The sequence below is a fragment of the Eleutherodactylus coqui genome, chromosome 11, assembly GCF_035609145.1.
Source record: "Eleutherodactylus coqui strain aEleCoq1 chromosome 11, aEleCoq1.hap1, whole genome shotgun sequence".
Lineage (NCBI taxonomy): Eukaryota > Metazoa > Chordata > Amphibia > Anura > Eleutherodactylidae > Eleutherodactylus > Eleutherodactylus coqui.
The window spans coordinates 69196327-69212970 of record NC_089847.1 but is presented as its reverse complement, the minus strand read 5'-3'; positions in this window follow the sequence as shown (position 1 = coordinate 69212970).

The window sequence follows — 16644 nt, the reverse complement described above, 5'->3', positions numbered from 1 at the left end:
AAATGATCTGGCTCCAGCAGCGTCTAAAGGAGTACCTGTTTGCTCACTTCTAGCTCCAGTGGAGACTGACGGAAAAATGGCCGCTAACAACCTGTGGTCCTTGTTCCGGGTGCGCGTGTCACCATCGAGCCTTAATGACATCATAAAGCCGCTTCAAGTGCAAGACTTGCAGGCTTATATACAGTCTATCTATCTATCTATGTAATGTATCTTACTGCATAGATATATATCTAGCTATATAAATAGATAGTTATATATCAATATAAATATTTTTACAAATATCTAGCTTTACGTATAAATCTAAACTTCTACAGTTATGGTTTTGTAAGGCTGAAAACAGACATCCAGAATTTGTATTATTATCAGCATTATTCTTATAATTCCATTGAGGTTATTCCAGGGGCAGGTAATACACTGCATGAGGCTTTGACCATTTTTTACCATTTTAGGTAAAAAGCTGCATTGACTGCACTTCTGCATTTTCTGCGATATGGTAGGACTGCAAGCAAAGCCTGAGACAAGATATGTCAAATACACTCTATACAGTATGCGAGTTCATTTTCCAAGATAGAAACATTGGTCACACTGAACATTGTTGAACGTTTTCGCTGCAATGCATCCTGGGACGCTTGGATCCAGGTTCTATCATTCATGCTGCGCCATTTCAACCAACCTGTGTGGCTCATATTCACTTTGGGTTGACGAGTGGCATGGTCATGGTGTAGGCCGAGCCTTTTTTGCCACTTCATCCGCCTCCGATCAAGCATAAAGACTTGCCCATAAGCATTCCCCACCCTAGAATAACTTAACCTACCCATTCCCCTATCTGAAATAACTGTACCTACCTCAAAAGAAGTGATAAGCAGCGATCAATTTGACTGTTGCTGGCTGCCGTCTCCCGCTTAAGGGCGAATTTCAAACGTTGTCCATCACAGAGACAAATGATCTGGCTCCAGCAGCGTCTAAAGGAGTACCTGTTTGCTCACTTCTAGCTCCAGTGGAGACTGACGGAAAAATGGCCGCTAACAACCTGTGGTCCTTGTTCCGGGTGCGCGTGTCACCATCGAGCCTTAATGACATCATAAAGCCGCTTCAAGTGCAAGACTTGCAGGCTTATATACAGTCTATCTATCTATCTATGTAATGTATCTTACTGCATAGATATATATCTAGCTATATAAATAGATAGTTATATATCAATATAGATATTTTTACAAATATCTAGCTTTACGTATAAATCTAAACTTCTACAGTTATGGTTTTGTAAGGCTGAAAACAGACATCCAGAATTTGTATTATTATCAGCATTATTCTTATAATTCCATTGAGGTTATTCCAGGGGCAGGTAATACACTGCATGAGGCTTTGACCATTTTTTACCATTTTAGGTAAAAAGCTGCATTGACTGCACTTCTGCATTTTCTGCGATATGGTAGGACTGCAAGCAAAGCCTGAGACAAGATATGTCAAATACACTCTATACAGTATGCGAGTTCATTTTCCAAGATAGAAACATTGGTCACACTGAACATTGTTGAACGTTTTCGCTGCAATGCATCCTGGGACGCTTGGATCCAGGTTCTATCATTCATGCTGCGCCATTTCAACCAACCTGTGTGGCTCATATTCACTTTGGGTTGACGAGTGGCATGGTCATGGTGTAGGCCGAGCCTTTTTTGCCACTTCATCCGCCTCCGATCAAGCATAAAGACTTGCCCATAAGCATTCCCCACCCTAGAATAACTTAACCTACCCATTCCCCTATCTGAAATAACTGTACCTACCTCAAAAGAAGTGATAAGCAGCGATCAATTTGACTGTTGCTGGCTGCCGTCTCCCGCTTAAGGGCGAATTTCAAACGTTGTCCATCACAGAGACAAATGATCTGGCTCCAGCAGCGTCTAAAGGAGTACCTGTTTGCTCACTTCTAGCTCCAGTGGAGACTGACGGAAAAATGGCCGCTAACAACCTGTGGTCCTTGTTCCGGGTGCGCGTGTCACCATCGAGCCTTAATGACATCATAAAGCCGCTTCAAGTGCAAGACTTGCAGGCTTATATACAGTCTATCTATCTATCTATGTAATGTATCTTACTGCATAGATATATATCTAGCTATATAAATAGATAGTTATATATCAATATAGATATTTTTACAAATATCTAGCTTTACGTATAAATCTAAACTTCTACAGTTATGGTTTTGTAAGGCTGAAAACAGACATCCAGAATTTGTATTATTATCAGCATTATTCTTATAATTCCATTGAGGTTATTCCAGGGGCAGGTAATACACTGCATGAGGCTTTGACCATTTTTTACCATTTTAGGTAAAAAGCTGCATTGACTGCACTTCTGCATTTTCTGCGATATGGTAGGACTGCAAGCAAAGCCTGAGACAAGATATGTCAAATACACTCTATACAGTATGCGAGTTCATTTTCCAAGATAGAAACATTGGTCACACTGAACATTGTTGAACGTTTTCGCTGCAATGCATCCTGGGACGCTTGGATCCAGGTTCTATCATTCATGCTGCGCCATTTCAACCAACCTGTGTGGCTCATATTCACTTTGGGTTGACGAGTGGCATGGTCATGGTGTAGGCCGAGCCTTTTTTGCCACTTCATCCGCCTCCGATCAAGCATAAAGACTTGCCCATAAGCATTCCCCACCCTAGAATAACTTAACCTACCCATTCCCCTATCTGAAATAACTGTACCTACCTCAAAAGAAGTGATAAGCAGCGATCAATTTGACTGTTGCTGGCTGCCGTCTCCCGCTTAAGGGCGAATTTCAAACGTTGTCCATCACAGAGACAAATGATCTGGCTCCAGCAGCGTCTAAAGGAGTACCTGTTTGCTCACTTCTAGCTCCAGTGGAGACTGACGGAAAAATGGCCGCTAACAACCTGTGGTCCTTGTTCCGGGTGCGCGTGTCACCATCGAGCCTTAATGACATCATAAAGCCGCTTCAAGTGCAAGACTTGCAGGCTTATATACAGTCTATCTATCTATCTATGTAATGTATCTTACTGCATAGATATATATCTAGCTATATAAATAGATAGTTATATATCAATATAGATATTTTTACAAATATCTAGCTTTACGTATAAATCTAAACTTCTACAGTTATGGTTTTGTAAGGCTGAAAACAGACATCCAGAATTTGTATTATTATCAGCATTATTCTTATAATTCCATTGAGGTTATTCCAGGGGCAGGTAATACACTGCATGAGGCTTTGACCATTTTTTACCATTTTAGGTAAAAAGCTGCATTGACTGCACTTCTGCATTTTCTGCGATATGGTAGGACTGCAAGCAAAGCCTGAGACAAGATATGTCAAATACACTCTATACAGTATGCGAGTTCATTTTCCAAGATAGAAACATTGGTCACACTGAACATTGTTGAACGTTTTCGCTGCAATGCATCCTGGGACGCTTGGATCCAGGTTCTATCATTCATGCTGCGCCATTTCAACCAACCTGTGTGGCTCATATTCACTTTGGGTTGACGAGTGGCATGGTCATGGTGTAGGCCGAGCCTTTTTTGCCACTTCATCCGCCTCCGATCAAGCATAAAGACTTGCCCATAAGCATTCCCCACCCTAGAATAACTTAACCTACCCATTCCCCTATGTGAAATAACTGTACCTACCTCAAAAGAAGTGATAAGCAGCGATCAATTTGACTGTTGCTGGCTGCCGTCTCCCGCTTAAGGGCGAATTTCAAACGTTGTCCATCACAGAGACAAATGATCTGGCTCCAGCAGCGTCTAAAGGAGTACCTGTTTGCTCACTTCTAGCTCCAGTGGAGACTGACGGAAAAATGGCCGCTAACAACCTGTGGTCCTTGTTCCGGGTGCGCGTGTCACCATCGAGCCTTAATGACATCATAAAGCCGCTTCAAGTGCAAGACTTGCAGGCTTATATACAGTCTATCTATCTATCTATCTATCTATCTATCTATGTAATGTATCTTACTGCATAGATATATATCTAGCTATATAAATAGATAGTTATATATCAATATAGATATTTTTACAAATATCTAGCTTTACGTATAAATCTAAACTTCTACAGTTATGGTTTTGTAAGGCTGAAAACAGACATCCAGAATTTGTATTATTATCAGCATTATTCTTATAATTGCCATTGAGGTTATTCTAGGGGCAGGTAATAAACTGCATGAGGCTTTGACCAATTTTTACCATTTTAGGTAAAAAGCTGCATTGACTGCACTTCTGCATTTTCTGCGATATGGTAGGACTGCAAGCAAAGCCTGAGACAAGATATGTCAAATACACTCTATACAGTATGCGAGTTCATTTTCCAAGATAGAAACATTGGTCACACTGAACATTGTTGAACGTTTTCGCTGCAATGCATCCTGGGACGCTTGGATCCAGGTTCTATCATTCATGCTGCGCCATTTCAACCAACCTGTGTGGCTCATATTCACTTTGGGTTGACGAGTGGCATGGTCATGGTGTAGGCCGAGCCTTTTTTGCCACTTCATCCGCCTCCGATCAAGCATAAAGACTTGCCCATAAGCATTCCCCACCCTAGAATAACTTAACCTACCCATTCCCCTATCTGAAATAACTGTACCTACCTCAAAAGAAGTGATAAGCAGCGATCAATTTGACTGTTGCTGGCTGCCGTCTCCCGCTTAAGGGCGAATTTCAAACGTTGTCCATCACAGAGACAAATGATCTGGCTCCAGCAGCGTCTAAAGGAGTACCTGTTTGCTCACTTCTAGCTCCAGTGGAGACTGACGGAAAAATGGCCGCTAACAACCTGTGGTCCTTGTTCCGGGTGCGCGTGTCACCATCGAGCCTTAATGACATCATAAAGCCGCTTCAAGTGCAAGACTTGCAGGCTTATATACAGTCTATCTATCTATCTATGTAATGTATCTTACTGCATAGATATATATCTAGCTATATAAATAGATAGTTATATATCAATATAGATATTTTTACAAATATCTAGCTTTACGTATAAATCTAAACTTCTACAGTTATGGTTTTGTAAGGCTGAAAACAGACATCCAGAATTTGTATTATTATCAGCATTATTCTTATAATTCCATTGAGGTTATTCCAGGGGCAGGTAATACACTGCATGAGGCTTTGACCATTTTTTACCATTTTAGGTAAAAAGCTGCATTGACTGCACTTCTGCATTTTCTGCGATATGGTAGGACTGCAAGCAAAGCCTGAGACAAGATATGTCAAATACACTCTATACAGTATGCGAGTTCATTTTCCAAGATAGAAACATTGGTCACACTGAACATTGTTGAACGTTTTCGCTGCAATGCATCCTGGGACGCTTGGATCCAGGTTCTATCATTCATGCTGCGCCATTTCAACCAACCTGTGTGGCTCATATTCACTTTGGGTTGACGAGTGGCATGGTCATGGTGTAGGCCGAGCCTTTTTTGCCACTTCATCCGCCTCCGATCAAGCATAAAGACTTGCCCATAAGCATTCCCCACCCTAGAATAACTTAACCTACCCATTCCCCTATCTGAAATAACTGTACCTACCTCAAAAGAAGTGATAAGCAGCGATCAATTTGACTGTTGCTGGCTGCCGTCTCCCGCTTAAGGGCGAATTTCAAACGTTGTCCATCACAGAGACAAATGATCTGGCTCCAGCAGCGTCTAAAGGAGTACCTGTTTGCTCACTTCTAGCTCCAGTGGAGACTGACGGAAAAATGGCCGCTAACAACCTGTGGTCCTTGTTCCGGGTGCGCGTGTCACCATCGAGCCTTAATGACATCATAAAGCCGCTTCAAGTGCAAGACTTGCAGGCTTATATACAGTCTATCTATCTATCTATGTAATGTATCTTACTGCATAGATATATATCTAGCTATATAAATAGATAGTTATATATCAATATAGATATTTTTACAAATATCTAGCTTTACGTATAAATCTAAACTTCTACAGTTATGGTTTTGTAAGGCTGAAAACAGACATCCAGAATTTGTATTATTATCAGCATTATTCTTATAATTCCATTGAGGTTATTCCAGGGGCAGGTAATACACTGCATGAGGCTTTGACCATTTTTTACCATTTTAGGTAAAAAGCTGCATTGACTGCACTTCTGCATTTTCTGCGATATGGTAGGACTGCAAGCAAAGCCTGAGACAAGATATGTCAAATACACTCTATACAGTATGCGAGTTCATTTTCCAAGATAGAAACATTGGTCACACTGAACATTGTTGAACGTTTTCGCTGCAATGCATCCTGGGACGCTTGGATCCAGGTTCTATCATTCATGCTGCGCCATTTCAACCAACCTGTGTGGCTCATATTCACTTTGGGTTGACGAGTGGCATGGTCATGGTGTAGGCCGAGCCTTTTTTGCCACTTCATCCGCCTCCGATCAAGCATAAAGACTTGCCCATAAGCATTCCCCACCCTAGAATAACTTAACCTACCCATTCCCCCATCTGAAATAACTGTACCTACCTCAAAAGAAGTGATAAGCAGCGATCAATTTGACTGTTGCTGGCTGCCGTCTCCCGCTTAAGGGCGAATTTCAAACGTTGTCCATCACAGAGACAAATGATCTGGCTCCAGCAGCGTCTAAAGGAGTACCTGTTTGCTCACTTCTAGCTCCAGTGGAGACTGACGGAAAAATGGCCGCTAACAACCTGTGGTCCTTGTTCCGGGTGCGCGTGTCACCATCGAGCCTTAATGACATCATAAAGCCGCTTCAAGTGCAAGACTTGCAGGCTTATATACAGTCTATCTATCTATCTATGTAATGTATCTTACTGCATAGATATATATCTAGCTATATAAATAGATAGTTATATATCAATATAGATATTTTTACAAATATCTAGCTTTACGTATAAATCTAAACTTCTACAGTTATGGTTTTGTAAGGCTGAAAACAGACATCCAGAATTTGTATTATTATCAGCATTATTCTTATAATTCCATTGAGGTTATTCCAGGGGCAGGTAATACACTGCATGAGGCTTTGACCATTTTTTACCATTTTAGGTAAAAAGCTGCATTGACTGCACTTCTGCATTTTCTGCGATATGGTAGGACTGCAAGCAAAGCCTGAGACAAGATATGTCAAATACACTCTATACAGTATGCGAGTTCATTTTCCAAGATAGAAACATTGGTCACACTGAACATTGTTGAACGTTTTCGCTGCAATGCATCCTGGGACGCTTGGATCCAGGTTCTATCATTCATGCTGCGCCATTTCAACCAACCTGTGTGGCTCATATTCACTTTGGGTTGACGAGTGGCATGGTCATGGTGTAGGCCGAGCCTTTTTTGCCACTTCATCCGCCTCCGATCAAGCATAAAGACTTGCCCATAAGCATTCCCCACCCTAGAATAACTTAACCTACCCATTCCCCTATCTGAAATAACTGTACCTACCTCAAAAGAAGTGATAAGCAGCGATCAATTTGACTGTTGCTGGCTGCCGTCTCCCGCTTAAGGGCGAATTTCAAACGTTGTCCATCACAGAGACAAATGATCTGGCTCCAGCAGCGTCTAAAGGAGTACCTGTTTGCTCACTTCTAGCTCCAGTGGAGACTGACGGAAAAATGGCCGCTAACAACCTGTGGTCCTTGTTCCGGGTGCGCGTGTCACCATCGAGCCTTAATGACATCATAAAGCCGCTTCAAGTGCAAGACTTGCAGGCTTATATACAGTCTATCTATCTATCTATGTAATGTATCTTACTGCATAGATATATATCTAGCTATATAAATAGATAGTTATATATCAATATAGATATTTTTACAAATATCTAGCTTTACGTATAAATCTAAACTTCTACAGTTATGGTTTTGTAAGGCTGAAAACAGACATCCAGAATTTGTATTATTATCAGCATTATTCTTATAATTCCATTGAGGTTATTCCAGGGGCAGGTAATACACTGCATGAGGCTTTGACCATTTTTTACCATTTTAGGTAAAAAGCTGCATTGACTGCACTTCTGCATTTTCTGCGATATGGTAGGACTGCAAGCAAAGCCTGAGACAAGATATGTCAAATACACTCTATACAGTATGCGAGTTCATTTTCCAAGATAGAAACATTGGTCACACTGAACATTGTTGAACGTTTTCGCTGCAATGCATCCTGGGACGCTTGGATCCAGGTTCTATCATTCATGCTGCGCCATTTCAACCAACCTGTGTGGCTCATATTCACTTTGGGTTGACGAGTGGCATGGTCATGGTGTAGGCCGAGCCTTTTTTGCCACTTCATCCGCCTCCGATCAAGCATAAAGACTTGCCCATAAGCATTCCCCACCCTAGAATAACTTAACCTACCCATTCCCCTATCTGAAATAACTGTACCTACCTCAAAAGAAGTGATAAGCAGCGATCAATTTGACTGTTGCTGGCTGCCGTCTCCCTCTTAAGGGCGAATTTCAAACGTTGTCCATCACAGAGACAAATGATCTGGCTCCAGCAGCGTCTAAAGGAGTACGTGTTTGCTCACTTCTAGCTCCAGTGGAGACTGACGGAAAAATGGCCGCTAACGACCTGTGGTCCTTGTTCCGGGTGCGCGTGTCACCATTGAGCCTTAATGACATCATAAAGCCGCTTCAAGTGCAAGACTTGCAGGCTTATATACAGTCTATCTATCTATCTATGTAATGTATCTTACTGCATAGATATATATCTAGCTATATAAATAGATAGTTATATATCAATATAGATATTTTTACAAATATCTAGCTTTACGTATAAATCTAAACTTCTACAGTTATGGTTTTGTAAGGCTGAAAACAGACATCCAGAATTTGTATTATTATCAGCATTATTCTTATAATTGCCATTGAGGTTATTCTAGGGGCAGGTAATAAACTGCATGAGGCTTTGACCAATTTTTACCATTTTAGGTAAAAAGCTGCATTGACTGCACTTCTGCATTTTCTGCGATATGGTAGGACTGCAAGCAAAGCCTGAGACAAGATATGTCAAATACACTCTATACAGTATGCGAGTTCATTTTCCAAGATAGAAACATTGGTCACACTGAACATTGTTGAACGTTTTCGCTGCAATGCATCCTGGGACGCTTGGATCCAGGTTCTATCATTCATGCTGCGCCATTTCAACCAACCTGTGTGGCTCATATTCACTTTGGGTTGACGAGTGGCATGGTCATGGTGTAGGCCGAGCCTTTTTTGCCACTTCATCCGCCTCCGATCAAGCATAAAGACTTGCCCATAAGCATTCCCCACCCTAGAATAACTTAACCTACCCATTCCCCTATCTGAAATAACTGTACCTACCTCAAAAGAAGTGATAAGCAGCGATCAATTTGACTGTTGCTGGCTGCCGTCTCCCTCTTAAGGGCGAATTTCAAACGTTGTCCATCACAGAGACAAATGATCTGGCTCCAGCAGCGTCTAAAGGAGTACGTGTTTGCTCACTTCTAGCTCCAGTGGAGACTGACGGAAAAATGGCCGCTAACGACCTGTGGTCCTTGTTCCGGGTGCGCGTGTCACCATTGAGCCTTAATGACATCATAAAGCCGCTTCAAGTGCAAGACTTGCAGGCTTATATACAGTCTATCTATCTATCTATGTAATGTATCTTACTGCATAGATATATATCTAGCTATATAAATAGATAGTTATATATCAATATAGATATTTTTACAAATATCTAGCTTTACGTATAAATCTAAACTTCTACAGTTATGGTTTTGTAAGGCTGAAAACAGACATCCAGAATTTGTATTATTATCAGCATTATTCTTATAATTGCCATTGAGGTTATTCTAGGGGCAGGTAATAAACTGCATGAGGCTTTGACCAATTTTTACCATTTTAGGTAAAAAGCTGCATTGACTGCACTTCTGCATTTTCTGCGATATGGTAGGACTGCAAGCAAAGCCTGAGACAAGATATGTCAAATACACTCTATACAGTATGCGAGTTCATTTTCCAAGATAGAAACATTGGTCACACTGAACATTGTTGAACGTTTTCGCTGCAATGCATCCTGGGACGCTTGGATCCAGGTTCTATCATTCATGCTGCGCCATTTCAACCAACCTGTGTGGCTCATATTCACTTTGGGTTGACGAGTGGCATGGTCATGGTGTAGGCCGAGCCTTTTTTGCCACTTCATCCGCCTCCGATCAAGCATAAAGACTTGCCCATAAGCATTCCCCACCCTAGAATAACTTAACCTACCCATTCCCCTATCTGAAATAACTGTACCTACCTCAAAAGAAGTGATAAGCAGCGATCAATTTGACTGTTGCTGGCTGCCGTCTCCCTCTTAAGGGCGAATTTCAAACGTTGTCCATCACAGAGACAAATGATCTGGCTCCAGCAGCGTCTAAAGGAGTACGTGTTTGCTCACTTCTAGCTCCAGTGGAGACTGACGGAAAAATGGCCGCTAACGACCTGTGGTCCTTGTTCCGGGTGCGCGTGTCACCATTGAGCCTTAATGACATCATAAAGCCGCTTCAAGTGCAAGACTTGCAGGCTTATATACAGTCTATCTATCTATCTATGTAATGTATCTTACTGCATAGATATATATCTAGCTATATAAATAGATAGTTATATATCAATATAGATATTTTTACAAATATCTAGCTTTACGTATAAATCTAAACTTCTACAGTTATGGTTTTGTAAGGCTGAAAACAGACATCCAGAATTTGTATTATTATCAGCATTATTCTTATAATTGCCATTGAGGTTATTCTAGGGGCAGGTAATAAACTGCATGAGGCTTTGACCAATTTTTACCATTTTAGGTAAAAAGCTGCATTGACTGCACTTCTGCATTTTCTGCGATATGGTAGGACTGCAAGCAAAGCCTGAGACAAGATATGTCAAATACACTCTATACAGTATGCGAGTTCATTTTCCAAGATAGAAACATTGGTCACACTGAACATTGTTGAACGTTTTCGCTGCAATGCATCCTGGGACGCTTGGATCCAGGTTCTATCATTCATGCTGCGCCATTTCAACCAACCTGTGTGGCTCATATTCACTTTGGGTTGACGAGTGGCATGGTCATGGTGTAGGCCGAGCCTTTTTTGCCACTTCATCCGCCTCCGATCAAGCATAAAGACTTGCCCATAAGCATTCCCCACCCTAGAATAACTTAACCTACCCATTCCCCTATCTGAAATAACTGTACCTACCTCAAAAGAAGTGATAAGCAGCGATCAATTTGACTGTTGCTGGCTGCCGTCTCCCTCTTAAGGGCGAATTTCAAACGTTGTCCATCACAGAGACAAATGATCTGGCTCCAGCAGCGTCTAAAGGAGTACGTGTTTGCTCACTTCTAGCTCCAGTGGAGACTGACGGAAAAATGGCCGCTAACGACCTGTGGTCCTTGTTCCGGGTGCGCGTGTCACCATTGAGCCTTAATGACATCATAAAGCCGCTTCAAGTGCAAGACTTGCAGGCTTATATACAGTCTATCTATCTATCTATGTAATGTATCTTACTGCATAGATATATATCTAGCTATATAAATAGATAGTTATATATCAATATAGATATTTTTACAAATATCTAGCTTTACGTATAAATCTAAACTTCTACAGTTATGGTTTTGTAAGGCTGAAAACAGACATCCAGAATTTGTATTATTATCAGCATTATTCTTATAATTGCCATTGAGGTTATTCTAGGGGCAGGTAATAAACTGCATGAGGCTTTGACCAATTTTTACCATTTTAGGTAAAAAGCTGCATTGACTGCACTTCTGCATTTTCTGCGATATGGTAGGACTGCAAGCAAAGCCTGAGACAAGATATGTCAAATACACTCTATACAGTATGCGAGTTCATTTTCCAAGATAGAAACATTGGTCACACTGAACATTGTTGAACGTTTTCGCTGCAATGCATCCTGGGACGCTTGGATCCAGGTTCTATCATTCATGCTGCGCCATTTCAACCAACCTGTGTGGCTCATATTCACTTTGGGTTGACGAGTGGCATGGTCATGGTGTAGGCCGAGCCTTTTTTGCCACTTCATCCGCCTCCGATCAAGCATAAAGACTTGCCCATAAGCATTCCCCACCCTAGAATAACTTAACCTACCCATTCCCCTATCTGAAATAACTGTACCTACCTCAAAAGAAGTGATAAGCAGCGATCAATTTGACTGTTGCTGGCTGCCGTCTCCCGCTTAAGGGCGAATTTCAAACGTTGTCCATCACAGAGACAAATGATCTGGCTCCAGCAGCGTCTAAAGGAGTACCTGTTTGCTCACTTCTAGCTCCAGTGGAGACTGACGGAAAAATGGCCGCTAACAACCTGTGGTCCTTGTTCCGGGTGCGCGTGTCACCATCGAGCCTTAATGACATCATAAAGCCGCTTCAAGTGCAAGACTTGCAGGCTTATATACAGTCTATCTATCTATCTATGTAATGTATCTTACTGCATAGATATATATCTAGCTATATAAATAGATAGTTATATATCAATATAGATATTTTTACAAAAATCTAGCTTTACGTATAAATCTAAACTTCTACAGTTATGGTTTTGTAAGGCTGAAAACAGACATCCAGAATTTGTATTATTATCAGCATTATTCTTATAATTGCCATTGAGGTTATTCTAGGGGCAGGTAATAAACTGCATGAGGCTTTGACCAATTTTTACCATTTTAGGTAAAAAGCTGCATTGACTGCACTTCTGCATTTTCTGCGATATGGTAGGACTGCAAGCAAAGCCTGAGACAAGATATGTCAAATACACTCTATACAGTATGCGAGTTCATTTTCCAAGATAGAAACATTGGTCACACTGAACATTGTTGAACGTTTTCGCTGCAATGCATCCTGGGACGCTTGGATCCAGGTTCTATCATTCATGCTGCGCCATTTCAACCAACCTGTGTGGCTCATATTCACTTTGGGTTGACGAGTGGCATGGTCATGGTGTAGGCCGAGCCTTTTTTGCCACTTCATCCGCCTCCGATCAAGCATAAAGACTTGCCCATAAGCATTCCCCACCCTAGAATAACTTAACCTACCCATTCCCCTATCTGAAATAACTGTACCTACCTCAAAAGAAGTGATAAGCAGCGATCAATTTGACTGTTGCTGGCTGCCGTCTCCCTCTTAAGGGCGAATTTCAAACGTTGTCCATCACAGAGACAAATGATCTGGCTCCAGCAGCGTCTAAAGGAGTACGTGTTTGCTCACTTCTAGCTCCAGTGGAGACTGACGGAAAAATGGCCGCTAACGACCTGTGGTCCTTGTTCCGGGTGCGCGTGTCACCATTGAGCCTTAATGACATCATAAAGCCGCTTCAAGTGCAAGACTTGCAGGCTTATATACAGTCTATCTATCTATCTATGTAATGTATCTTACTGCATAGATATATATCTAGCTATATAAATAGATAGTTATATATCAATATAGATATTTTTACAAATATCTAGCTTTACGTATAAATCTAAACTTCTACAGTTATGGTTTTGTAAGGCTGAAAACAGACATCCAGAATTTGTATTATTATCAGCATTATTCTTATAATTGCCATTGAGGTTATTCTAGGGGCAGGTAATAAACTGCATGAGGCTTTGACCAATTTTTACCATTTTAGGTAAAAAGCTGCATTGACTGCACTTCTGCATTTTCTGCGATATGGTAGGACTGCAAGCAAAGCCTGAGACAAGATATGTCAAATACACTCTATACAGTATGCGAGTTCATTTTCCAAGATAGAAACATTGGTCACACTGAACATTGTTGAACGTTTTCGCTGCAATGCATCCTGGGACGCTTGGATCCAGGTTCTATCATTCATGCTGCGCCATTTCAACCAACCTGTGTGGCTCATATTCACTTTGGGTTGACGAGTGGCATGGTCATGGTGTAGGCCGAGCCTTTTTTGCCACTTCATCCGCCTCCGATCAAGCATAAAGACTTGCCCATAAGCATTCCCCACCCTAGAATAACTTAACCTACCCATTCCCCTATCTGAAATAACTGTACCTACCTCAAAAGAAGTGATAAGCAGCGATCAATTTGACTGTTGCTGGCTGCCGTCTCCCGCTTAAGGGCGAATTTCAAACGTTGTCCATCACAGAGACAAATGATCTGGCTCCAGCAGCGTCTAAAGGAGTACCTGTTTGCTCACTTCTAGCTCCAGTGGAGACTGACGGAAAAATGGCCGCTAACAACCTGTGGTCCTTGTTCCGGGTGCGCGTGTCACCATCGAGCCTTAATGACATCATAAAGCCGCTTCAAGTGCAAGACTTGCAGGCTTATATACAGTCTATCTATCTATCTATGTAATGTATCTTACTGCATAGATATATATCTAGCTATATAAATAGATAGTTATATATCAATATAGATATTTTTACAAATATCTAGCTTTACGTATAAATCTAAACTTCTACAGTTATGGTTTTGTAAGGCTGAAAACAGACATCCAGAATTTGTATTATTATCAGCATTATTCTTATAATTCCATTGAGGTTATTCCAGGGGCAGGTAATACACTGCATGAGGCTTTGACCATTTTTTACCATTTTAGGTAAAAAGCTGCATTGACTGCACTTCTGCATTTTCTGCGATATGGTAGGACTGCAAGCAAAGCCTGAGACAAGATATGTCAAATACACTCTATACAGTATGCGAGTTCATTTTCCAAGATAGAAACATTGGTCACACTGAACATTGTTGAACGTTTTCGCTGCAATGCATCCTGGGACGCTTGGATCCAGGTTCTATCATTCATGCTGCGCCATTTCAACCAACCTGTGTGGCTCATATTCACTTTGGGTTGACGAGTGGCATGGTCATGGTGTAGGCCGAGCCTTTTTTGCCACTTCATCCGCCTCCGATCAAGCATAAAGACTTGCCCATAAGCATTCCCCACCCTAGAATAACTTAACCTACCCATTCCCCTATCTGAAATAACTGTACCTACCTCAAAAGAAGTGATAAGCAGCGATCAATTTGACTGTTGCTGGCTGCCGTCTCCCGCTTAAGGGCGAATTTCAAACGTTGTCCATCACAGAGACAAATGATCTGGCTCCAGCAGCGTCTAAAGGAGTACCTGTTTGCTCACTTCTAGCTCCAGTGGAGACTGACGGAAAAATGGCCGCTAACAACCTGTGGTCCTTGTTCCGGGTGCGCGTGTCACCATCGAGCCTTAATGACATCATAAAGCCGCTTCAAGTGCAAGACTTGCAGGCTTATATACAGTCTATCTATCTATCTATGTAATGTATCTTACTGCATAGATATATATCTAGCTATATAAATAGATAGTTATATATCAATATAGATATTTTTACAAATATCTAGCTTTACGTATAAATCTAAACTTCTACAGTTATGGTTTTGTAAGGCTGAAAACAGACATCCAGAATTTGTATTATTATCAGCATTATTCTTATAATTCCATTGAGGTTATTCCAGGGGCAGGTAATACACTGCATGAGGCTTTGACCATTTTTTACCATTTTAGGTAAAAAGCTGCATTGACTGCACTTCTGCATTTTCTGCGATATGGTAGGACTGCAAGCAAAGCCTGAGACAAGATATGTCAAATACACTCTATACAGTATGCGAGTTCATTTTCCAAGATAGAAACATTGGTCACACTGAACATTGTTGAACGTTTTCGCTGCAATGCATCCTGGGACGCTTGGATCCAGGTTCTATCATTCATGCTGCGCCATTTCAACCAACCTGTGTGGCTCATATTCACTTTGGGTTGACGAGTGGCATGGTCATGGTGTAGGCCGAGCCTTTTTTGCCACTTCATCCGCCTCCGATCAAGCATAAAGACTTGCCCATAAGCATTCCCCACCCTAGAATAACTTAACCTACCCATTCCCCTATCTGAAATAACTGTACCTACCTCAAAAGAAGTGATAAGCAGCGATCAATTTGACTGTTGCTGGCTGCCGTCTCCCTCTTAAGGGCGAATTTCAAACGTTGTCCATCACAGAGACAAATGATCTGGCTCCAGCAGCGTCTAAAGGAGTACGTGTTTGCTCACTTCTAGCTCCAGTGGAGACTGACGGAAAAATGGCCGCTAACGACCTGTGGTCCTTGTTCCGGGTGCGCGTGTCACCATTGAGCCTTAATGACATCATAAAGCCGCTTCAAGTGCAAGACTTGCAGGCTTATATACAGTCTATCTATCTATCTATGTAATGTATCTTACTGCATAGATATATATCTAGCTATATAAATAGATAGTTATATATCAATATAGATATTTTTACAAATATCTAGCTTTACGTATAAATCTAAACTTCTACAGTTATGGTTTTGTAAGGCTGAAAACAGACATCCAGAATTTGTATTATTATCAGCATTATTCTTATAATTGCCATTGAGGTTATTCTAGGGGCAGGTAATAAACTGCATGAGGCTTTGACCAATTTTTACCATTTTAGGTAAAAAGCTGCATTGACTGCACTTCTGCATTTTCTGCGATATGGTAGGACTGCAAGCAAAGCCTGAGACAAGATATGTCAAATACACTCTATACAGTATGCGAGTTCATTTTCCAAGATAGAAACATTGGTCACACTGAACATTGTTGAACGTTTTCGCTGCAATGCATCCTGGGACGCTTGGATCCAGGTTCTATCATTCATGCTG